The sequence below is a fragment of the Hevea brasiliensis genome, chromosome 1 (genome assembly GCF_030052815.1).
Source record: "Hevea brasiliensis isolate MT/VB/25A 57/8 chromosome 1, ASM3005281v1, whole genome shotgun sequence".
Classification (NCBI taxonomy): Eukaryota; Viridiplantae; Streptophyta; class Magnoliopsida; order Malpighiales; family Euphorbiaceae; genus Hevea; species Hevea brasiliensis.
In genome coordinates, this window is record NC_079493.1 from 107,990,802 (window position 1) to 108,014,966 (window position 24,165).

General features: G+C 34.6%; 1 pseudogene; it reads right to left on the reverse strand.

The window, feature by feature from the left end:
* Nucleotides 1–3,157: 3,157 nt before the first annotated feature.
* On the reverse strand, nucleotides 3,158–23,084 carry LOC110664036 (probable amidase At4g34880; annotated as a pseudogene).
* Nucleotides 23,085–24,165: the final 1,081 nt, after the last annotated feature.

The window sequence follows — 24,165 nt, forward strand, 5'->3', positions numbered from 1 at the left end:
AACTTCCATCAAAAGAAAATTGCAAACTGAATTGAGTGTAGTGAGACAATTGGCTCTGTTGCATGATTTTGAAGATACAGTTTGGTTTGCCTTTTTACTACAGCGGATAGTTAATAGACACCTAAATAGATGAACTAAAGTGTTTGGTCAATTTCAAAAAATAAAATTGATAATGACAGGCAATTGATATGATACCCATTAGTTGTAATTTTTATTAACTTTATTTTTAAAACTGTTTCTCATTAACTAATAACTTATTTGATTTTATTCTTTATTTACACCATATTTTCCTTTTTTTATATTACTCGAAAATCAATATTATTAATATTATTTACTTCTATTTTTTTCATTTAATTTTAACACCTAATTAGCACATTGCAAATTTGTTAAAATATTTTCTGTTAATAACATGAAATATAAAATACTTATTTATTATGAAAAAAATACATTTTTAAATTGCAAGGTTTTTTATCAATAATAATAATAATTACTTTATATTTTATAACTAAAATTATTTTCTTTTTTTAAGGAATTTAATTATTTTCTTATTTTAATAATAAAATGAATAATATGATATAATAAATCAATAATTATATATTTATTTTAATAATAATATAAATGATATAATATAATAAATTTATAATTTTATGTTTATTTGAATAATAAAATGAATTATGTTATATATACTCTTATTAGTTATTTTACACATTAACAATAATAATTAAACATAATTTCACCAAACACTTAACATAAATTAATTACCATAAGCTAACAGCTATTAGTTATACTAAAAAGAAAAAAAAAAGATTAATAACCGACCGAATTGACTTTTAATTTATTAAAATCGGTTACCAATCGATTTAGTAACTGATTCAGTTAGTTGCAATGAGTTTGGTTACAAATGGCAACCAATAACCAAATCAGTTGCAAATAGTAATTGACAATCAAATCGGTTTGCTAAATTAATTAAACTTCAAAAAATAAAACTTTGGATAAAAAACTATCAGTCACTAATAGCAATCGATTTAGTAACCAAAATCGGTTACTACTAGCAATCGAAACATAATTGGTTGTAAACAAATTAGTGTTTTTAATTTTATAATTTTGCAATCATTTTATAAATCTGTTGCGATTTGTAACTAATTTAGCAACCGAAAAGTCAGTTATCAATTTTAAAAAAATTATAAAAAAAATAAAATTTCAAATAAGAAATAAAAAATCAAATAAATAAAATTTTCAAAATTACTAAAATAATACATTATTAATGAAAATTAGTACTAAAAATCAATATAAAAATAGTATAAAAATATAAAATTACTAATAATAACCATTGTGAACAATAATAATAATAATAATAATAATAATAATAATAATAATAATAATAATAATAATAATAACCATTATAAAAATATTAACAAAAAATTAAATATAAAAACATATTTATAAGACAAATTATTAAAAAAATACCATATATATATTATAATAAAAAAATTACTAAAAATTAATACTACAAATAATTTACTAGCAAAAAATATAATTGTACAAAAATTTTTATTTTATGCCAAAAAAATAAATTAAATAAAAAAGATTAGAAAGAAAAAAAAAGATGAAGAAGAAAAAAGATTAGAAAAAAAAAGAAGATGAAGAAGAAAAAAGATGAGAAAAAAAATGATAAAGAAAATAAATAATAATGAAAAAGATGATGAAAAAGAAAAAGATGATGAAGAAGAAAATATATGAGAAAGAAAAAGACGAAGAAGAAAATAGATAAGAAAAAAAAATGATGAAAAAAATATATGAGAAAGAAATAATGATAAAGAAAATATGTTAGAAAAGAAAAGATCATGAATGAAATAGATTAGAATGAAAAAGATGATAAAGAAAATGAGAGAAAATAGAAGAAAGAGAAAAAACGAGTAGAGGGGAGAAGAAATATGTAATGGAGAAAGAAAAAAAGTAGTGGGGAAAGAAAATGAGTAGTAGTTTGTATAAACGAATTAGCAACTGATTGTTAGTTGCAAATTTCATTTAAAAATTGGGCAAAAGTTTTTGAGAAGAAAATTTTTCAACTGATTTGTAATAGGCTATAAAATAAGTTACTAATAGTATCTGATTTCAAACAGTTGCAGAAATTAGTTGCTCTTGGTAACTGATTTACAAATCGATTACAAATAAAAAAAAATAGACGGGAATTTTTTTGGAGAAAAAATCGGTTGCTGATTTTAATCAGTTTCAAAAATCGATTGCTAATTCACAAATCAGTTGTAAATAAAAAAAAATTGGGCAGGAATTTTTAGAGGAAAAAAATCGATTGCAAAAATCGGATATTATTAGCAACCGATTCCTAAATCTGTTCCAAATAAAAAAAAGGAGGATAAAAAATTGGGCAATAATTTTTGGGAGAAAAAATCAATTACAAAAATTAGTTATTGTTAGCAATTGATTCATAAATCGGTTGCAAATCGAAACAAGAAAAACAATTGGACGAAAATTTTTGGGGTAAAAAATTTAGCAACCGATTTATAATTAGTTACAACAATCGGATGTTATTAGTAACAGACAAAAAATCGACTGTAAATAACAACCGATTACAAATTGATTGCTAATATTTGTAACCGATTGCAAATTGATTGCTAATTCTGGAGCTAACTAAAACAATTCTTTAATTTAGCAACTGTCCCTAAATCCCGTTAGCAACCAATTTTAAAATTGATTGCTATTAGCAATAGATTTTAAAATTGGTTGCTAATCATATATTTAAGATTTTTCTAATATTGATTAGTAACCGATTTAACAACCAATTATAAATCGATTGCAATTAGCGATCAATTTTAACAACCAATTAAAAATCGATTGTTAATAACAATCAATTTTTAAATTGGTTGCTAAATTTTTTTTTAAATTAACTATTTACTAAAAAAAACTGAAATCACAAATCACAAATCAGTTGCTAATAATAAGTAATTCCAGTTAATTGCAATAATCAGTTGCAAAACTGATTATTTTTTATAGTGTTATCAGTTAATAGTAACAGCTATCAGTTATATCCAACAGTTGAACCAAAAAGGCCCACGATAACCTCAAAGTAAGCTTTTAGCATATTATTTATTACTGTTCAGGATGTGGAGCACTAAGGCTAGGATTTTACTCTAAAGCTTCAAGGCTTAAAAGAAGGGGGCTTCCTAATTTTGGCAGCTGCCTCAAAGTCATATGCAATCTCAATTAGTTTTGGCTCTATGCCCTTCAGTTCCCCAAAGCAAATCCCAAAAGGCACCCCCTTAATATCATAGGCTGCAGGGACAACAATTCCTGGATATCCTCCAATTGCAAGAACATGTCTGATTTCTGAATCTGCAGGTCCATTCAAAGGAGCCACCAATGCGTCGAGTTTATTTTTCTCATTAACTTCTCTATTCCATTTTTAGAAAGGTTGTGTAAATTAGAAACTATTAGCTTCAATGCACCTTCAAATCCTTTTAATGATTGAGCTGCCTCTAAGTCTTCCTGGCCATATTCATTAGTCTTTTCCTGCAAAGCCATTCAAGATATGAAACTTGCATGCCCAAGTGGTTAGTTCAACATCTATATATATAGATGGATATCAGGCGTATGTAATCACCAATTTGGAGAATTTTTTGCCGAAGGCAATGACATCCACTAGAGATCGTAATGGGGAAGATACCAACTGTTTGAGGTATGCGTTCAATGACACCTTGAATTCAGTTAACATTGCATGCAGTTCACCACTCTCGTACATATTAACTATTTCTCCAATGTTGTTTATTTCGAAATGGTCCAGGAGAACTGCGCCATGTCTTCTTAATTTGCATCCAAAATATATTGATCATGTTATATTGTAGCATTTTCCATCTATTCCATTAGCTTTGGAAAGGCTTTTCTTACCCTAGCGTCTGAAGTTGGTGCTCAAATGCTTGAGTTATGACAGATCGATTGTCTTTGTAAAAATTGAAGACACTATTCCCAATCGCTTCCCTTTAAGGCCATTGACATTAAGGAATTATTTGTAGCCACCCCATGGAATATATTTTGATGCAGGTTTGGTAGCTGCATCATTAGGATCGAAGCCTGCAATGGCATCAAGGATGTATACAGCATCTGATACTGTCCTGGTTATAGGCCTGTTCCACTTAAAAAAAAAAAGTGAACTTTTTGAATTCAGAAGTTAAAACAGGATCACTTTCCTGATATTGACGTTATAATATATTGTTAAAGTTTGTAAAATTCTGGCTGTTGTAATAATTAGTGCTCTAAAAACCTAACAATCTTCAGTATACAAAAAGAAAATTAAAGTTCGCCTGCCCAACAGTATCTTGTCTGGGGGAGACAGGGATAACCCTAGCTCTACTGGAGAGACCAACGGTTGGTTTGATTTCCACTGCTGAGTTAACACCGGATGGACATAATATAGGTCATCAGTCTCAGTCCCAAGTGAAACTGCCATTAGATTTGCTGCCACTGATATGGCAGAACTGCTACTTGACCCACAAGGATTAGCTGATAGAACATAAGGATTCTACATAAGAAGAAAAATATCAGAATGTAATTCTTACTAGATCAACTTCACAACCTAAAACCCATAAAAATCAAAATGCATCTCTTAACTTACCCTGCCATGACCGCCTCGCCCACAAAATCCATTGGGAGTCCTACTAGACCTAATTCCAGCCCACTCACTCAAACTGGCCTTTCTAAATATGATAGCTCCAGCTTTCTTTAATTTTTCAACCGCCCCAGTATCCCTAGGTGCAACAGACCGAATAAGAGCATAGAAGCCAGCAGTGGTGCTGACCTTATCTTGTTTGGTGGCAATATTATCCTTGAGCAGGGTAGGGATGCCATGTAATGGTGGCAATGAATTTGGATACTTAGTCCTCTGCTCATAGTTAGCCACATTAGCTAGATAGACTACATCAGGGTTCACTTCTAAGAACGCTCTAAGGACGGGATTGAGTTGTAAAATAAATCTTAATAGATCATAATAATTATAAACATAATATAAATTATAAATATAAGATTCAACTATCACCCCAATAATGGGTATTGAATAAATAAATTCTCATAGATCTAGAAAGCTTACCTGATGCGGAGTTTTAATTGAGCCCTGGTAATAATTGAGAGAGACCTTTTGATTCAATAAACTGATTTCTCCCTCTTGACCCTTCTTGATTTACACACAGAACTTTAGTGATGGAAGACTTTCTTGAGATTACCATAATATGTCTGACTTTATAAAAGAGAATGTATGTGACCTTATATATATATATCAAATACTTAATCTGGTTGGATAAATTTCAATAACTATCCCTGAACTTATATGGTTGTAACACTACAGTCCTTAAACTTTAAAACGTAACATAAAACCCCTTAAACTTTCAAATTTTGCACAGTAAAATCCCTCTAACTTTCAATTACTAATTTTTCAGTTGAAAACTGATGTAAACAGCTCCCGCATGGCTCTTAGTCAACATTTTTCTCTCATCTCTTATTTAAATTGTAAAATTATTCTCTCTGCACCTGAAAAATCATTCTGTTTACAGTGAGAAAAATGATTCAATTTACACATAATTTGAGAGAGAAAAGAGAAATATTGATTAAGCTCCGCGCTAGAACTGTTCAGGTTAGTGTCTAACCGAAAAACTAACAATTAGAGGTTAGAGGGATTTTACTGTGCAAAATTTGAAAGTTGAAGGAGTTTTATATTACATTTTTAAGTTGAGGGACTATAATGTTATACTAGATAAGTTCAGGGATGATTGTCAAAATTTATCCTAATCTGGTACATCCATCAAGTATCCTTATACAATTAGAATTAAAATTTACTTTAATTAAAGTAATCCTTGTACAATTAGGATTTTTATTAATTAAAATAAATATCAATTAATATTAGGCCATATTAAAAGAATTGATTTTGGCCCATATGGTAATATTAATTACCAGACAAAATCTTATATTCTCCCACTTGGCACAATAATTAAATAAGATAAACTTTAACAACATAAACATTAAGCGCGCATAGAATAAACAAATTATTTCCATAATGTACTTCATAATTACCTTTCTATAATAAATTACTAAGTGTGGGTTATAGTAGTTGTATATTGTTTAATCATATACTTCCTTCAATATACCACAACACTAGCAACTTACCATAGTAGGTACATAATGGATATATATTTATTACATCATGATCCACAATAATGTCTCAAAAGACTTTTCCTGTTATCATTCACTCAAAATATTATGTGTATACAATCATGAGAAATGGGAAATTCTTTAGTGTACATCAGAAACACATTAATGATCTCAGAGGGTCAAAGCCAATACATTATACATTTATACAACCAAGACTCATTATAAGAAAATATTCTTTAAATGTCTTAGGTTGTTAACTCTTAATTAACGAATCTGCTATCATGAGATAAATACTATTATACTCAATAGACACTCTTTATTTCTGAACTTTCTCCTTAACGACAAAAATACTTTAATTCCATATGCTTGGCACCCTTGGCATTTTTTTCATTTATGGAGAAAATACTATTATGAAATTATCATAATAAATTCTCAGCGGCTTATTAATGATGTCGACTACCTCAAGTCCTAAGATAAAATTCTGCATCCATAATGCATGAATTATAACTTAAAACCATGTCATAAATTTTGCTTTCATAATTAATGAAATAATAACAAACTATTTTTTGGCATTTTTCCATAATATTATTCCTTCAGCTAATAGGAACAAGTAGCCAAAATAAACTTTTATTGTCAACACATCCAGTTAAATCTGAATCTGAATATCCAATTACTTCTAAATGATTAGATATCCTATAAGTGAGCATGAAATCTTTAGTTTATTGCAGGTACCATAAAACTTTCTTTGCACCTTTCTAGTGATCAGTTCCATGATAAAAAATTGTACAGGTTTAAGCATACATCAAATTGCCCACAACTGAAGCATAAGGAATTGATTCCATTTCTTTACATTCCATATGATTCTTTAGACTTTGATTGAGACTAAATTTGTTCCCTTTCTGTATGGGAACAATTCCTGCTAAATATTTATGCATATTAAATCTCTCTAGAATTCTATCAAAATAGGCTTTCTAAGACAATCCTAACAGTTCTTGCGATCTATTATGGAATATTTCTATTCCAATCACAAAGGATGCCTCTCCCATATCTTTCATTTCAAAATTCATAGAGAGAAAATCTTTAGTCTCACGTAATATGCCCAAATCATTTGCAGTAAGTAAAATATCATCAACATAAATAATTAAGAAAGTAAACATACTCCCATTTGTCACAAGATATTTTGCGGTCGCCTAAACGAACACTCACCGAAGTGGGAAAGAGTGACGAGTCGCCACTTTAATTTTGAGGGAAATTAAAGAAAACCAGTTGTGAAAATAAATTAAAATGAAACTACTTAGAAAACAGAGATTCTAGGTTCGGGGTCCGTATACGGGCGGGAAAGGTGTTAGGCACCCCGCCTCGTCCCTCTATGAGGGCAAGCAGATTTAACATTATGCTCTTTATAGATTAAAATCGATAGCTAGGGGGGTTAGAATGAAGATGTTAATCCTTTTGATAAGAGGGAATATTTAATTTTTCACTATTTCGGGTTACCCAAATACATAAGTACAAGAGATGACCCTTAGTGAGTTGGTGTCACGTAACGGTTTTGTTTAGAGGGTTACTTTGCGTATTGTGCCATTTTAGTTTGGATCTGAGAGAATCCGGGTAAAAGCTTCTCCCGATCTCTAGGGATAATCTGTTTAAAATTTGGATGGGGAATCTCGATTAAGAACTCTCCTCCGGTCTCCCCATATTTATTAAAATTTGGATGAGAATCGGATAAGAACTCTCCTCCGATCTCTTTGAGTATTTATAATTTGATTAAGAATCAGATAAGAACTCTCCTCCGATCTCTTTAATATTTATTGAAATTTTAATTGAAAATCGGATAAGAACTCTCCTCCGATCTCTTTGAGTATTTAAAATTTGATTGAAAATTGGATAAGAACTCTCCTCTGATCTCTTTAAATATTTATAATTTGATTAAGAATCGGATTAGAACTCTCCTCCGATCTCCCATTTTTGTTTGAATGAGGATCGGGTAAGAACTCTCCTTCGATCTCTTGAAATTTAGTTACGATCGTATAGCACAAGGACCTTGGACTAAGAGTTCTGGCATCCGAAGACACTGGGAACCCGAATCAGGCTTCTCTTAACCCATTGGTACCTTATAACTAGGTAGGGGATACCAGACTGAATTTTTACCTATCTCCTATGTGATCGCCTTACCAGTACCTTTCGACAGGCAATATTCGATCTCTTTCGTTTGCTAGTCTGGGATCCGACCTTACTTCGATCCCCCCACTATACCCAGTTATCTTCTAAGCTAGTCTAGTGGTTCGACTCCATAATTTTCCTCTGATTTATTATCCAAACTTTTATTATTTTAAAGAAACTCTCGTTTCGAGATACAGCTAGCAACATTTTATCAAACTACTTATACGTTACTCGTGACCAAAACACCTACATTTGAAGTTAATAAAGGCTAAAAATAAATAACATGAACTAATGAACGAAAATGCAAACTCAAGAGAATAACCACCCTCGTGGAACTCTTTAACGTGACATACACTTAATGAAAATTACGAGCATGAAAACAAAGGAAAATAAAAAAACTTGATAAAACGACGGTTCAGACGCTCACCTGTGGGGAGTTGAATCTATTGAGCTAACTATGGAGTCACAAATATAGTAGAGCTGTGCGCCAATAGTCTGGGGACTAATGCTTGCCTTGAAATAAAGAATACCAAGTTAAAATGCAGTTGAACCAAAGTAACAGTAACCGGGTTGGAATGAGATGGAGCTTAAAAAAAGTTGATATAAAGATGATGAAGACAAAACTGAAACTGAGGGATGGTATCACAGAGTAATGAACAAACTGAAAATGAAGAGTTTCAGTATTCAATCCTCTTTCAATGGAAATACTTTAGAAAACTAGTTTCTGAAGTTTTTCTATTTTGAAAGCTTAAAAATAGCAGAGTAGTAAGACTGAATTTAGTTTCAGAGCCTTTCTACTATAATCACCACCCTTTTTGTTCGTCCCCCCTTCTACAGTTTTCATGCAGGTATTTATAGGGAACGGATGCTCCCAATGAAGGGTCAGGATTTTCTTTGAGGGAGATGGAAGGTTTGGATTTTAAAGGACATGATCTGATGCTTGAGAATTGAAGAGAATCAAAATGAATGGCTGACATCCTATTCAGAATATTTGTCCTTTCTCTTTTCTAATCCAACGGTTCAAAATCCTCTTATCAAGGGAGATCTAAGGGCCGGGAATAAAAGGCGCTGGTCTTGTCGTCTTCTCTTTGATCCAAGGGCTTTGGGCTTGTCCTTACAAGTAAGATCAACGGTAGAGATCGAGATGTACAGGACTGTCATGACATATTCTGGCACCTGTCAGCAATGTGGGCAGTTCTGCAAATGAGGCGTGCAGTGGAGATTTGATCTCGTCTGCAACGCTTTAACTACCTCGACTCTGATTATGATGACAGTTATTGGAAGTTGTCTTATTCTCTCTTTGCTTTCCGATCTCCCATCCCTTTCGATCTTTCTAATACGATCCTTTTCCAATCTCTCATGCCGAGCCCCTCTCCCGATCTCTCCCATTCCAGAATCTTCTTCTCTATCCAAGCTGGTTCAGTCAAAGCATTTATTCCTTCGGTTACTGAGGCGTCTGCTTCGTTTTCTGCTAGCAATAAATGCTCAGACCTTCTCTATATATATTCCTTCAATGAGACATCCTTCCGCATTTCATTTTCTCCTCTTTCTGCTTTCTCACTTTTCCTGTTCTAGCCGCTCCGGTAACAATCCCAGCCATGGCAGCTGCTTTTGATCTTTTTCTGTCTGTTCACTTTGTTTATCGACTAAAAATTTACGACCCCGGTGATTAGAAAATCACGATGGCCACCTCTGATGACAGTGAGAGAACTGGACTAACTTACCGATCCAGATTGAGAATATCGATCGTGTCGATCTCGAGTCGGTCGACCGATATAACCGGCGAACCGATTTCGGGCGAGAAGACTGCTAATTTCCCTCTTGTCATTGGTGACTGCCCTTCGAAGTTCACTTGGCTCTTCACCAAATCGAGTGTCCCGACAGCGGCTCGGTTCCGAACGATAACATTGACGATGACCTCTCCTATCCTCATGAGAGTCATAGTCACCCCATCTGAGCTGTACATCTATCCGATGTCGATGGCTGGTTTCCTGATCAAACATATCTTTTGATTCAGCCACGAGACTAGGCTTTGACATAGGTCTTTACTAGGTAGGATGTACCGCCGATCTCTAGAGATCGCCCATATGATGTAATCTAACCTTTAATGTAATCCGATCTCTTGAGATCGCCCAAATGATGTAATCTGACCTTTAATATAATCCGATCTCTTGAGATCGCCTAAATGATGTAATCTGACCTTTTGGAAATGAAATTTTATTTTGACAATTATCATATTATTATTATTGCATTGGTTATTTTTCGATCTCTAATGTGTTTATCCGATCCGATTCCTAACTGAATAGCCCTTAGCTGATCTGTAATTCTAAATATCTACCTTAATCTGCCGATCTTTAACCAGCCGATCTTCCCTTATTTAATTATGGAGTTTCTGGAATATTCGTGCGACGTGTCAGAAAAGCTGGTGAATCCCGCTAACCGATGCGCCGTTTGGGACACTGTGAGCATTAAAAGCTCAGACGGGTATAAATAGGGGATGGGTCAACCAGTTGCTCCCTTATGTCATTTTCAGCATCACGCGAGCGATTCCAAAATTCTCTCGTTTTTCAAGTTCTTCCCACACCGATCACACTCCGGTAAGGGTTTTGATCTTTCTTTTAGTTAAATTTTCTCTTTTTTTTGAAAATGAGCGGCGCCGAGGGTCAGAGAGTGGCAAGCCCCCCTTCCGTTCATGTCTCGTGGTCGTCAGATGAAGTTGAAGTGATCGGACCAAGCGGGCAATCTGAACCTCCTACAACCTCCGTTTCAGCCCGTGGTCAAGCGGCACCCTCAAGACAAACGCATACCTCAGGGAGATCCCGCATTTAAATTTCTGTTATCAACCTCTGGTTCCTTGATCTAAGTTGATTTTTAATTTTTCAGCATTTAAATTTCTGTTATCAACCTCTGGTTCCTTGATCTAAGTTGATTTTTAAATTTTTCCCGCATTTAAATTTCTGTTATCAACCTCTGGTTCCTTGATCTAAGTTGATTTTTAATTTTCCAGTTTAAATTCCTGTTATCAACCTCTGGTTCCTTGATCTAAGTTGATTTTTAATTTTCCAGTCTTTAAATTCCTGTTATCAACCTCTGGTTCCTTGATCTAAGTTGATTTTTAATTTTCCAGTCTTTAAATTCCTGTTATCAACCTCTGGTTCCTTGATCTAAGTTGATTTTTAATTTTTCAGCATTTAAAATTCTGTTATCAACCTCTGGTTCCTTGATCTAAGTTGATTTTTAAATTTTTCCCGCATTTAAATTTCTGTTATCAACCTCTAGTTCCTTGATCTAAGTTGATTTTTAATTTTTCAGCATTTAAATTTCTGTTATCAACCTCTGGTTCCTTGATCTAAGTTGATTTTTAAATTTTTCCCGCATTTAAATTTCTGTTATCAACCTCTGGTTCCTTAATCTAAGTTGATTTTTAATTTTTCAGCATTTAAATTTCTGTTATCAACCTCTGGTTCCTTGATCTAAGTTGATTTTTAATTTCTCACATTTAAATTTCTGATATCAACCTCTGGTTCCTTGATTTAAGTTGATTTTTAATTTCTCGCATTTAAATTTCTGTTATCAATCTCTGGTTCTTTGATCTAAGTTGATTTTTAATTTTCCAGTCTTTAAATTCCTATTATCAACCTCCGGTTTCTTGATCTAAGTTGATTTTTAATTTTCCAGTCTTTAAATTTCTGTTATCAACCTTTGGTTCCTTGATCTAAGTTGATTTTTAATTTTCCAGTCTTTAAATTCCTATTATCAACCTTTGGTTCCTTGATCTAAGTTGATTTTTAATTTCTCGCATTTAAATTTCTGTTATCAACCTCTGGTTCCTTGATCTAAGTTGATTTTTAATTTCTCGCATTTAAATTTCTGTTATCAACCTCTAGTTCCTTGATTTAAGTTTATTTTAATTTTTCAGCCTTTAAATTCCTGTTACCAACCTCTGGGTCGCTAACCTAAGTGGGTTTTAGTTTCCTAACTTTAATTTTGAGTTTCAAAGTTTTAATCGTCCAAAATATGGGTCTGAATCTTTACATAGTTCCTACACGGGAAAATTTTTCCCTTCAATAGAAATTATGTAAAAAGGGGCAGCTGTCGACACCATATTTTGGCCGATCTCTGAAATCAATAGACTTTGAAATCGATCCCCAGCGCCAAGTCTCCATGTCATTCAATTCATTTCCGATCTCTCTTCATAGGGATCAAACCGACACCAAGTCTCCATATCGTTCAAATCCTTACCGATCTCTTAAACCAATTATTAAGTCTCCTGGCCAGTCAATCACATTTCCGATCTCTCGTCAAACGAAATCAAACCAATATTAGGTCTTCGTGCCATCTAGTCTTATTTTCGATCTCCCTTTTATAAATATTGTGAATAATTGTTTAATAAAGTTAAGGTTTTAATCCGGCTTAATGTTGCTTCCGATCTTAAGTGTTCAAATCAGGTTTTCAATTTTAATCATCTTAAGTCCCGTTCGGTGTTTGTTCTCAGCCGATCTCATGCTTACAATGTTTTTCCGACCTCTTATACTTAGATTAATAATCACTTTTAAGTTTGATGTTCTAATTGGTTCAGACAGTCAGGCGCTTGTACAATTTAGATACTTTCCGATCTCATCCAGTCATTGAACAAAAGAGAGAATTTCATTTCATTTCAAAATAAAATACAAGTCATTCGGCTGGAGGATCACCCCCAGCCTGTTCTACATTTCGCTCACCCTCTCTATCTCCCTCGGTCTCCTCTTTACTCTCCTCTTCGTCTTGGGGAGCCAAGTCCACCATCCGGGAAAAATCCTCTTCAGGATAACGCTTCTTGAGCTTGGCCAAAAGATCCCCATGGGCGTTTACATAAACACCGGCCTCCCTCGTCACTGCCTCTTCTTATTTTGCTCTAAATTCTTCGGTGAGACTAGCGACATCAGCAGCTCGGAGAGCCCGAGCTTCTTCAAGAACATGAGCTTGCTCAGCCAATTTATCATCATAGAATTTCATCTGCCCTTCAATTTCAGCTATATATTCCCGGGCGGATGAGAGTTGGGCTCGGGTGGAAGCTGCCTCCTGGCCTGCCTTCTGGATCTCCTGCCTTAAATGATGAGCCTTTTCCTGAACGATATGTTGGTTCACCAAACTCTCCACACTCAGGCTCATAGTCTGGGTCAGGATATCATCGATGCTGCCTTGGGTCAGCCTGTTCCGATTCTCCTGGAGGCATATAGAAGCTCCCAGAACCTTTGCTAAGCTCGGGTTCTTCCGTACCGATTAGTTCTTCTTCAGGGAGTGAATCAGGACTTGACCGCCACGGGAAAGGGTCCTCGAGGTAGGTTGGGAAGGACCCCCTTCTGCACTCGAAGCAACTGGTGGAGGTGGCGGTTCTTCTTGTCGAGGAGGAGATCAGACTACCTCTATCTCAGGGACCGGCTATCTCGAGGGTCGGGACGAGCCTCCCGGCGCTTCTCCTGGATCATGCCTTGGCGTCTGTGAGGCCTCGGCGCACTTCATTTCTCGCACTTTCCTAGAGACCTCTCTTTTCCGCTTTTAGCTCTCTTTGGAAGCCTCGCCGCTCGCCATACCTGCACAAAGAAAAAGTCAGTGAGTTCGCTAAGGCCCAGAGATCAGAGATATAGAAAGTACCGAGGCTGAGGTTAGAGAGCTAAAGCCCGCGTTCTTCACTGGTAACCAGCTGCATCATCCAATGATGCAGTTCGGCCATCACCGCATCTAAACAGGAGAACTTCTGATTGGCCGCCTGATCCTTTAGCTCCATTACCATTGCGCCCTCTTCCCTACTCTGGGTGATGTGCTTCGGAAGTGATGGGCCCAGATGCAGCCAGCTACGTGGGAAACCCTCAAAACCGTTCGGAATCTTGCTCCTCAGAATAAAGAAGTGATTCTTCCAATTTTTCAGTGAGGAGGGTAGATCGGTAAAGAGCCCGCAATGCGGCTTCGCCTAAAAGAACCAATACTCATCGTCATTTCGACGAGTTAGCCTATATAGCTCGGTGAATACCTTCGCTGTAGGACTGAGTCCCTTAGCTCGGCAGAGGCCTCTGAAGGCTACCAGGATCCGCCATGAGTTCGGATGTACTTGGGCTATACATACTTGATAGAATTTTAGAACTTTCTTGAAGAAGTCGTCAAGAGGAAACTGTAGCCCGGCTTTTAATTGCTCCTCGTATATCATGATCATATCATTTTCTTTGAAGAAATGATCGGCTCAGAGGTCGCCATGGCATCTGATAAGCTCGTATGAGTCGGTCCGAAGGTTGTATTCTTGGCTAATCGTCTATAGATCGGTTTCTTGAAGGATTGACGGCAGCTCATCTACGGGAAGGCTTTCTCTCCCTGAGGTATGCGTTCGTCTTGAGGGTGCCGCTTGACCACGGGCTGAAATGGAGGTTGTAGGAGGTTCAGATCGCCCACTTGGTCCGACCACTTCAACTTCATCTGATGACCATGAGACATGAACGGAAGGGGGGCTCGCCGCTCTCTAACCCTCGTCGCCGCTCATTTTCAAAGAAAAGAGAAAATTTAACTAAAAGAAAGATCAAAACCCTTACCGGAGTGTGATCGGTGTCGGAAGAACTTGAAAAACGAGAGAATTTTGAAATCGCCCGCGTGATGCTGAAAATGACATAAGGGAGCAACTGGCTGACCCATCCTCTATTTATACCCGTCTGAGCATTTAATGCTCACAGTGTCCCAAGCGGCGCATCGGTTAGCGGGATTCGTCAGCTTTTCTGACACGTCACACGAATATTCCAGAAACTCCATAATTAAATAAGGGAAGATCGGCAGATTAAGGTAGATGTTTAGAATTACAGATCGGCTAAGGGCTATGGTTAAAGATCGGATTACATTAAAGGTCAGATTACATCATATGGGCGATCTCTAGAGATCGGCGGTACATCCTACCTAGTAAAGGTCAAAGCCTAGTCTCATGGCTGAATCAAAAGATGTGTTTGATCAGGAAATCAGCCATCGACATCGGATAGATGTACAGCTCAGATGGGGTGACTATGACTCTCATGAGGATAGGAGAGGTCATCGTCAACGTTATCGCTCGGAACCGAGCCGCTGTCGGGACACCCGATTTGGTGAGGAGCCAAGTGAACTTCGAAGGGTAGTCACCAATGATAAAAGGGAAATTAGCAGTCTTCTCGCCCGAAATCGGTTCGCTGGTTATATCGATCGACCAACTCGAGATCGACATGATCGATTTTCTCGATCTGGATCGGTAAGTTAGTCCGGTTCTCTCACTGTCATCAGAGGTGGCCATCGTGATTTTCTGATCACCGGGGTCGTAAATTTTCAGTCGATAAACAAAGTGAACAGACAAAAAAAGATCAAAAGCAGCTGCCATGGCCGGGATTGTTGCCGGAGTGGCTAAAACAGGAAAAGTGAGAAAGCGGAAAGAGGAGAAAATGAAATGCAGAAGGATGTCCCGTTGAAGGAATATATATAGAGAAGGTCTGAGCATTTATTGCTAGCAGAAAACGAAGCGGACGCCTCGGTAACCGAAGGAATAAATGCTTTGACTGAACCAGCTTGGATAGAGGAGAAGATTCTGGAATGGGAGAGATCGGGAGAGGGGCCCGGCATGAGAGATCAGAAAAGGATCGTATTAGAAAGATCGAAAGGGATGGGAGATCGGAAAGCAAAGAGAGAATAAGACAACTTCCAATAGCTGTCGTCATAATCAGAGCCGAGGTAGTTAAAGCGTTGCAGACGAGATCAAATCTCCACTACACAATTCATTTGCAGAACTGCCCACATTGCTGATAGGTGCCAGGATATGTCATGACAGTCCTGTACATCTCGATCTCCACTGTTGATCTTACTTGTAAGGACAAGCCCAGAGCCCTTGGATCAAAAAGAAGATGACAAGACCGACGCCTTTTATTCCCGGCCCTTAGATCTCCCTTGATAAGAGGATTTTGAACCGTTGGATTAGAAAAGAGAAAGGACAAATATTCTGAATAGGATCTCAGCCATTCATTTTGATTCTCTTCAATTCTTAAGCATCAGATCATATCCTTTAAAATTCAAACCTTCCATCTCCCTAAAAAAAAATCCTGACCCTTCATTGGGAGCACCCGTTCCCTATAAATACCTGCATGAAAACTGTAGAAAGAGGGGGACGAACAAAAAGAGTGGTGATTATAGTAGAAAGGCTCTGAAACTTGATTCAGTCTTGCTACTCTGCTATTTTTAAGCTTTCAAAATAGAAAACTTCAGAAACTAGTTTTCTGAAGTATTTCCATTGAAAGAGGATTGAATACTGAAACTCTTCATTTTCAGTTTGTTCATTACTCTGTGATACCATCCCTCAGTTTCAGTTTTGTCTTCATCATCTTTATATTAGCTTTTTTTAAGCTCCATCTCATTCCAACCCGGTTACTGTTACTTCGGTTCGACTGCATTTTAACTTGGTATTCTTTATTTCAAGGCAAGCATTAGTCCCCAAACTATTGGCACACAACTCTACTATATTTGTGACTCCATAGTTAGCTCAATAGATTCAACTCCCCACAGGTGAGCGTCTGAACCGTCGTTTTATCTAGTTTTTTTTTTTTATTTTCCTTTGTTTTCATGCTCATAATTTTCATTAAGTTTATGTCATGTTAAAGAGTTCCACGAGGGTAGTTATTCTCTTGAGTTTACCTTTTCGTTCATCAGTTCATGTTATTTATTTTTAGCCTTTATTAACTTCAAATGTAGGTGTTTTGGTCACGAGTAACGTATAAGTAGTTTGATAAAATGTTGGTAGCTGTATCTCGACACGAGAGTTTCTTTAAAATAATAAAAGTTTGGATAATAAATCAGAGGAAAATTATGAAGTCGAACCACTAGACTAGCTCAGAAGATAACTGGGTATAGTGGGGGGATCAAAGTAAGGTCGGATCCTAGACTAGCAAACGAAAGAGATCGAATATTGCCTGTCGAAAGGTACTGGTAAGGCGATCACATAGGAGATAAGTAAAAATTCAGTCTAGTATCCCCTACCTAGTTATAAGGTACCAATGGGTTAAGAGAAGCCTGATTCGGGTTTCCAGTGTCTTCGGATGCCAGAACTCTTAGTCTAAGGTCCTTGTGCTACACGATCATAACTAAATTTCAAGAGGTCGGGGGAGAGTTCTTACCCGATCCTCATTTAAACAAAAATGGGAGATCGAAGGAGAGTTCTAATCCGATTCTTAATCAAATTATAAATATTTAAAGAGATCGGAGGAGAGTTCTTATCCGATTTTCAATCAAATTTTAAATACTCAAAGAGATCGGAGGAGAGTTCTTATCCGATTTTCAATCAAAATTTCAATAAATATTAAAGAGATCGGAGGAGAGTTCTTATCCGATTCTTAATGAAAAAATAAATACTCAAAGAGATTGAAGGAGAGTTCTTATCCGATTCTCATCCAAATTTTAATAAATATGGGGAGACCGGAGGAGAGTTCTTATCCGAGATTCCCCATCCAAATTTTAAACAGATTATCCCTAGAGATCGGGAGAAGCTTTTACCCAGATTCTCTCAGATCCAAACTAAAATGGCACAATACGCAAAGTAACCCTCTAAACAAAACCGTTACGCGACACCAACTCACTAAGGGTTGTCTCATGTACTTATGTATTTGGGTAACCCGAAACAGTGAAAAATTAAATATTCCCTCTTATCAAAGGGATTGACATCTTCATTCTAACCCCCCTAGCTATCGATTTTAATTTATAAAGAGCATAATGTTAAATCTGCTTGCCCTCATAGAGGGACGAGGCGGGGTGCCTAACACCTTCCCCGCCCGTATACGGACCCCGAACCTAGAATCTCTGTTTTCGAAGTGGTTTTATTTTAATTTATTTTCACAACTGGTTTTCTTTAATTTCCCTCAAAATTAAAGTGGTGACTCCTCACTCTTTCCTACTTCGGTGAGTGTTCGTTCAGGCGACCGCAAAATATCTTACGACACCATTAATCTTAAGATATATATACATCGATTAATGATTTTTTCTTTAAATCAAAAGACTTTATGATATCATTGAACTTAACATACCACTGGTGGGAAGCTTACTTAAGTATATATATTGATTTATTAAGTTTACACACCATACGACCTTTTCCTTCGACTGAAAAACGTTTAGGTTGGTCCATATAAACTTTCTCTTCAAGTTCTCCATTTAGAAAGGCTGTTTTTACATCCATTTGGTGCAACTCTAAGTCATAATAAGCCACCAATGCCATGATAATTCTTAATGAGTCTTTCTTTGAGACCAGTGAAAATGTTTCTTTATAGTTAACACCATTCTTCTGAATATAACCCTTGGCAATAAGTCTTGCTTTATATCATTTGATTTTGTCATTCGAGTCGCGCTTGGTCTTAAAGACCCATTTACACCCAACTCGTTTAGATCTTTTAGGCAATTCAACTAGATCCCATACTTTGTTTTGTTCCATAGATTTTAACTCATCTTTCATGGCATCTAACCACTTACCAGACTCATTACTTTCTATGGCTTGTGAAAAGGAAACTAGATCTTTATTAATTCCTATGTCAAAATTTGACTTTTGCAAGTAAACCACGAAATCATCAGCAATTGCTGATCTCCTTTCCCTTTGAGATCTTCTTAATGGCATTTCTTGTTGTTCACCTTCATTAGCTCTTTGTGGGTTAGCTTTTTCAGGATGTGTTTCATCATTATGTTGTGTAGCATTGTTAGGTCCTTCAACAACTGCTGGAACAACATGTAGAGTAGGAGTAGATATTGGAACTTTAATAGACATATAAAAATCAACTTTATTTTCTTATATATCCACATCCTATCTCTCAACACTCCCATTAACTTCACCATTCTCAAGGAATCTTGCATTACCAGTTTCCGCAATTCTTAGACTATGGTTTGGAACATAAAGCCTATATCCTTTAGATTTCTCTAGATAACCAATAAAGTAGTCACTTATCGTTCGAGAATCTAATTTCTTTTCATGTGGATTATAAATTCTTACTTCCGCTTGGTAACCCCAAACATGCAGGTGCCTTAAACTAGGTTTTTTTCAAGTCCACAATTCATAGGTGTTTTTGAGACTGCCTTACTAGGAACCCTATTTAACAAGTATACAAAAATTTTAAGAGCATATATCCACAAAGATATAGGTAAATTAAGTTACTCATTAAACTCTTAACCATATCCATTAAAGTTTAATTTCACCTTTCTGCCACCTCATTTTATTGAGGAGTACTTGGCATAGTATATTGTGCACATATGCCATAACTTTCTAAGAACTTTACAATGGACCAGGACATTGTCCCATTTCAGTGTGTTTCTCATAGTATTCACCACCTCTATCTGACCTTACTATTTTCACTTTTCTATCTAATTGCCTCTCAACCTCATTTATGTACACTTCAAGTGCATTTACTAATTGAGATTTTTCATTAAGCAAATAAATATGTTCATAATGTGAAAAATCATTAATAAAGGTAATAAAATACTTTTCTCCACCAAAAGATGGAGTATCAAAAGGCCCACATATATCAGTATGTATAATTTCAAGAAGCTTACTGCTTCTTGTGGTTTCTTTCTTATTGTGTTTGGTTTGCTTTCCCTTAATGCAATCCAGACACATTAAGATTAATAATATCTAAACTCAGTATAATCCCATTCTTTATTGACTTTTCTAATCTTTCTTTGGATATGTGACCCAAATGCTTATGCCACAAGAAAATAGAATTCTCATTCAGTCTACTATGCTAAATTCTAATATTGCTATAAGTGACAGGCAAGGATTAAATAAAATTATCATCAAATTTTAGTATATATAGATCATCAGTAAGAATTCCAAAAACAATAATGAAATTATCATTATTATTAAATAAACTGAAATATCCATGCTCAAACTTAACATTGAACCCAAATTCATCAAGTTTTGAAATAAAATGACATTCCTAAAAATTGAAAGCACATAGAAGGTTTTTAATAGGTCTAGTTGATAGCCATTATCTTAGACCAAACGGTAAGTCTCTATGCCTTCAATTGGAGCCTTCATATGGTTGCCCATAAATAGGAAGTCTTAGTTGGGTTTTCGATTTGGACCGTAAGGAATCCTTTCATCACATTAGAGACATAAATAGTAGCACCAAAATCAAGCCACCAAGTATCATTAGGAACTTCAAATAAGTTTGATTTGAAACATACATAAGCATAAATATTAGCTTTCTTTTTAAATTAAGCTTTATTTTTCAAACAATCTTTCTGATAGTATTCTACTTTCATACAGAAGCAACACTTATCTACCATTTGTTCATTTTACTCGGCTTGAGTAACATTTGAAGATCCTTTCTTTTTCTTCTTAAACTTGTAGGCTTTAACTTTAAGTACTTTATTAACTTCTTGACCCATAATATTGACAGAATGAGTCCTTTGATTTTTCAGTCTTATTTCCTCTTAAACTAGTTTACTGGCCAATTCATTGCCATTCCACTTATCCTCAATAGTATTATAGTTAATTTGAAATGGCCCATATTCAAGAGTTAATGAATTCATAATGAACTACACCGAGAAGGAACCATCAACAGTCATCCTTAAAGTTTCTAGTTTTACTGCAATATCACTCATTTCAATAATGTACTCTTGCATACTCTTTGATCCATCATACTTTGTGGTCATGAGTTATGCCATTAGAGTACCAGTGAGTGACTTAGCTTCAAAATAGAACATATCTTTCATAAGTTTAAGGTATTCTTTTGCATTTTCAACTCATGCAATTGTAGTCTTAATGTCATTGACAATAGTCATTCTCAAAAATAGAAGGCTTAATTTGTTTACCAATTCCTATTGCTTATGATATAACTTCTCTTCCTCACTGCTTGTATCCATAATAGTAGCGAGTTAGCCTTCCAATAATGCGAAGTCAAGGTCCAAGATACCTAAATAGAACTTGACTTGCTCACACCATTTAAAGAAGTTCAACCCATTAAAACAATAATAGACTATACTTGCGGATGAAGAGAAAAAGCCGCAATATTATATTTATATGCTCAAAATAGATTCAAATAACTTTAAAAATTAGAGTATATTATAGTTCTCCTTTGTGTAGATACTATAATATACTATCATAAATTAAATGCCTTTAAACTTGATTGGATAATAATTAACTTACATCAAATATACATATTGTTTTTGGACATCTAATATATATTTGATAAAATATTATTGTCCTCATAATTCTCACTATTATAGAATAATTAATTTACCTTTGGATAAAACCCTTAAATTCTAATGACTAGTGGGTATCAATTAATCCATTTTTTATTATAGGCATCTATTAGTATGGATAATTGATAATTTTTATATGCATATAAACATCATTCATAGTTCAGCCACTTTAGTGACTAACAAATTATTAATTTTATTTTATTTTAGTTTGGCCACTTTGATGACTAACAAACTAAAATAAATATCATAAGACATGCATATAAATTATGTATCTTAATAAACCTAATATTTATTCATTCATTAGGTTTAATTACAAATCCTAATTAGATTTGGTAGCAAACATAATTTTTTTTTTTTTTGCTTTCCTTGCTGTTGGGAGAACATGTTTCCAAAAGAATTATTCTTTTCAACACGTTTTCTTCATCATGTTGAACTTTTACGGCCTAATTAAATTTGAACCAAAGCTTTAATTTAGTAATTAATTAATTGATTAATTTTAAGCTTCTTCCATCGCAAACATGTTTTCACATAGTTTGAAATTCATGACCAAAACAATTAAGCCAGTTTGATATATATATATATATATATATATATATATATATATATATATATATATATATTAAATTTATTTCTTTTGAGAAAATATGATCTCAAACTTAAATATCTTTATAACATGATTTTTCATAGTGTTAATAATCCTCATGCCCAAAATTTAATTGGGTCAAATTTTAATAATAATATTATTATTATAATTATTTTAATCATTAACATTAATCATAAAACTTTCACGATCTACACTTTAGTTCTGCTAATGTCTAATAACAAGTAAGAACTTCAATATTATGTTCATCATCATAAATTTAATAGAAAAGTTTAATTGTTTAAACCTAGGGTTCTGATACCACATGTAAAATAAATCTTAATAAATCATAATAATTATAAACATAATGTGAATCATAAACATAAGATTCAACTATCACTCTGATAATGGATCTTGAACAAATAAATTCTCACAGATTTAGAAAGCGTACCTGATACGGAGTTGTAATTGAGTCATGGTAATAATTGAGAGAGACCCTTTGATTCAATAAACTGATTTCTCCCTCTTGACCCTTTTTGATTCACATACAAAACTTTAGTGATGGAAAACTTTCTTGAGATGACCATACTATCTCTGACTATATGAAAGCGAATGTGTGTGACCTTATGGATAGAGATAGGACCAGCTTATATATATACAATACTTAATTTGGTACGTCTATCAAGTATCCTTATACAATTAGTATTAGGATTTACTTTAATTAGAATAATCCTGATACAATTAAAATTTGTATTAATTAAAATAAATATCAATTAATATTGGGCCACATTAAAGGAATTGATTTTGGCCCATATGATAATATTAATTACCGGACAAAATCTTACATGAGTTTGTGGATTTCTTGAAGGTAGAAATGAACTAGTTCTGTTGAGGTTAGTAGTTCTTGCTTAAAAGCTTTCTAAAGATCATCTATAGTTGCTTCTCTAATTGAGAATGCCTTGCTTTTTATCGGTATGGTGCCCATAAACCGATTGAAATATAGCTACAAGAAGAAAAAACAAGGAAATTAACTTGGTAGACATGGCTGAGATGAAATATAGAAGATGACTCAATTAATGGAATTGATTTACTATAAATAATTAAAAGCTAAAAGAATGTGTGTGTGCTCTTTAAATAGATCATAACAGTGCTTAATCTATTTACACGTCTACCACAAAGTTGAATGCTTGGATGCTCGACCATCACACACGTCCTCAACAAAAAAGAATGAATGCATGGAAGCTAGCTCGACCATTGCACACGTCCACTACAAAATAAAATGAAACAGTTTTTGTTTTGATATACAAGTAGTAATTCAATTAACATATTAAAGTGCCGCTATCAATTGGTTGACATGATAAAGGCTTTTTGTGATAAATCGATCATTGACAAATATATTATTCGGAGGTACAGTCATAAACCTAATTATTCTTGTATAGAGATACCCTAATAAATATAAATATAAGAAATTTTTATATTTTGAGTAAGCTACTTTTTCTATTAATTTTTTTTATACAATTGAATTTGAAATTTCAACTTGGATGTCACGACCTAACCTATGGGCCGGACCGGCACTAGGACCTGGGCCGGTCTAAAGCCCCCGAGGCCCGTAGTAAGCCTAACTATTCATCAACCCAACTCTAAGGCCCATTTGAGCCCAATTTCAAGAATTCAACCGGACAGAATCCGGCCATAAAATGGACCATCAAACAGAGAGTTTTTGACTCGCCCGACCTGTAAACACAATATATATAATCATCTGGGGAGCTCAGCTCACCCTCCACATAATCAAAAGGTCATAATTTATATGGGAGCTCATCTCCCTCATCCAATCCCATCATACATGCATTTAATAAGTTTACAGGTCTAACATGACAATTATATTACAGACCCAATCAAATAAATATTTCTAACACATGCAGAATTTCTAGGAGTTAAAAGAATTATACAAACATTACAGACATTAATAGACGATTTGCGAAGAAGAAAAGCAGGTTAACCACAACAATAATCCTCCTATAGTTTGGAAAAATAATGAACAGGAGTGAGCGTTCGACTCAGAGAGT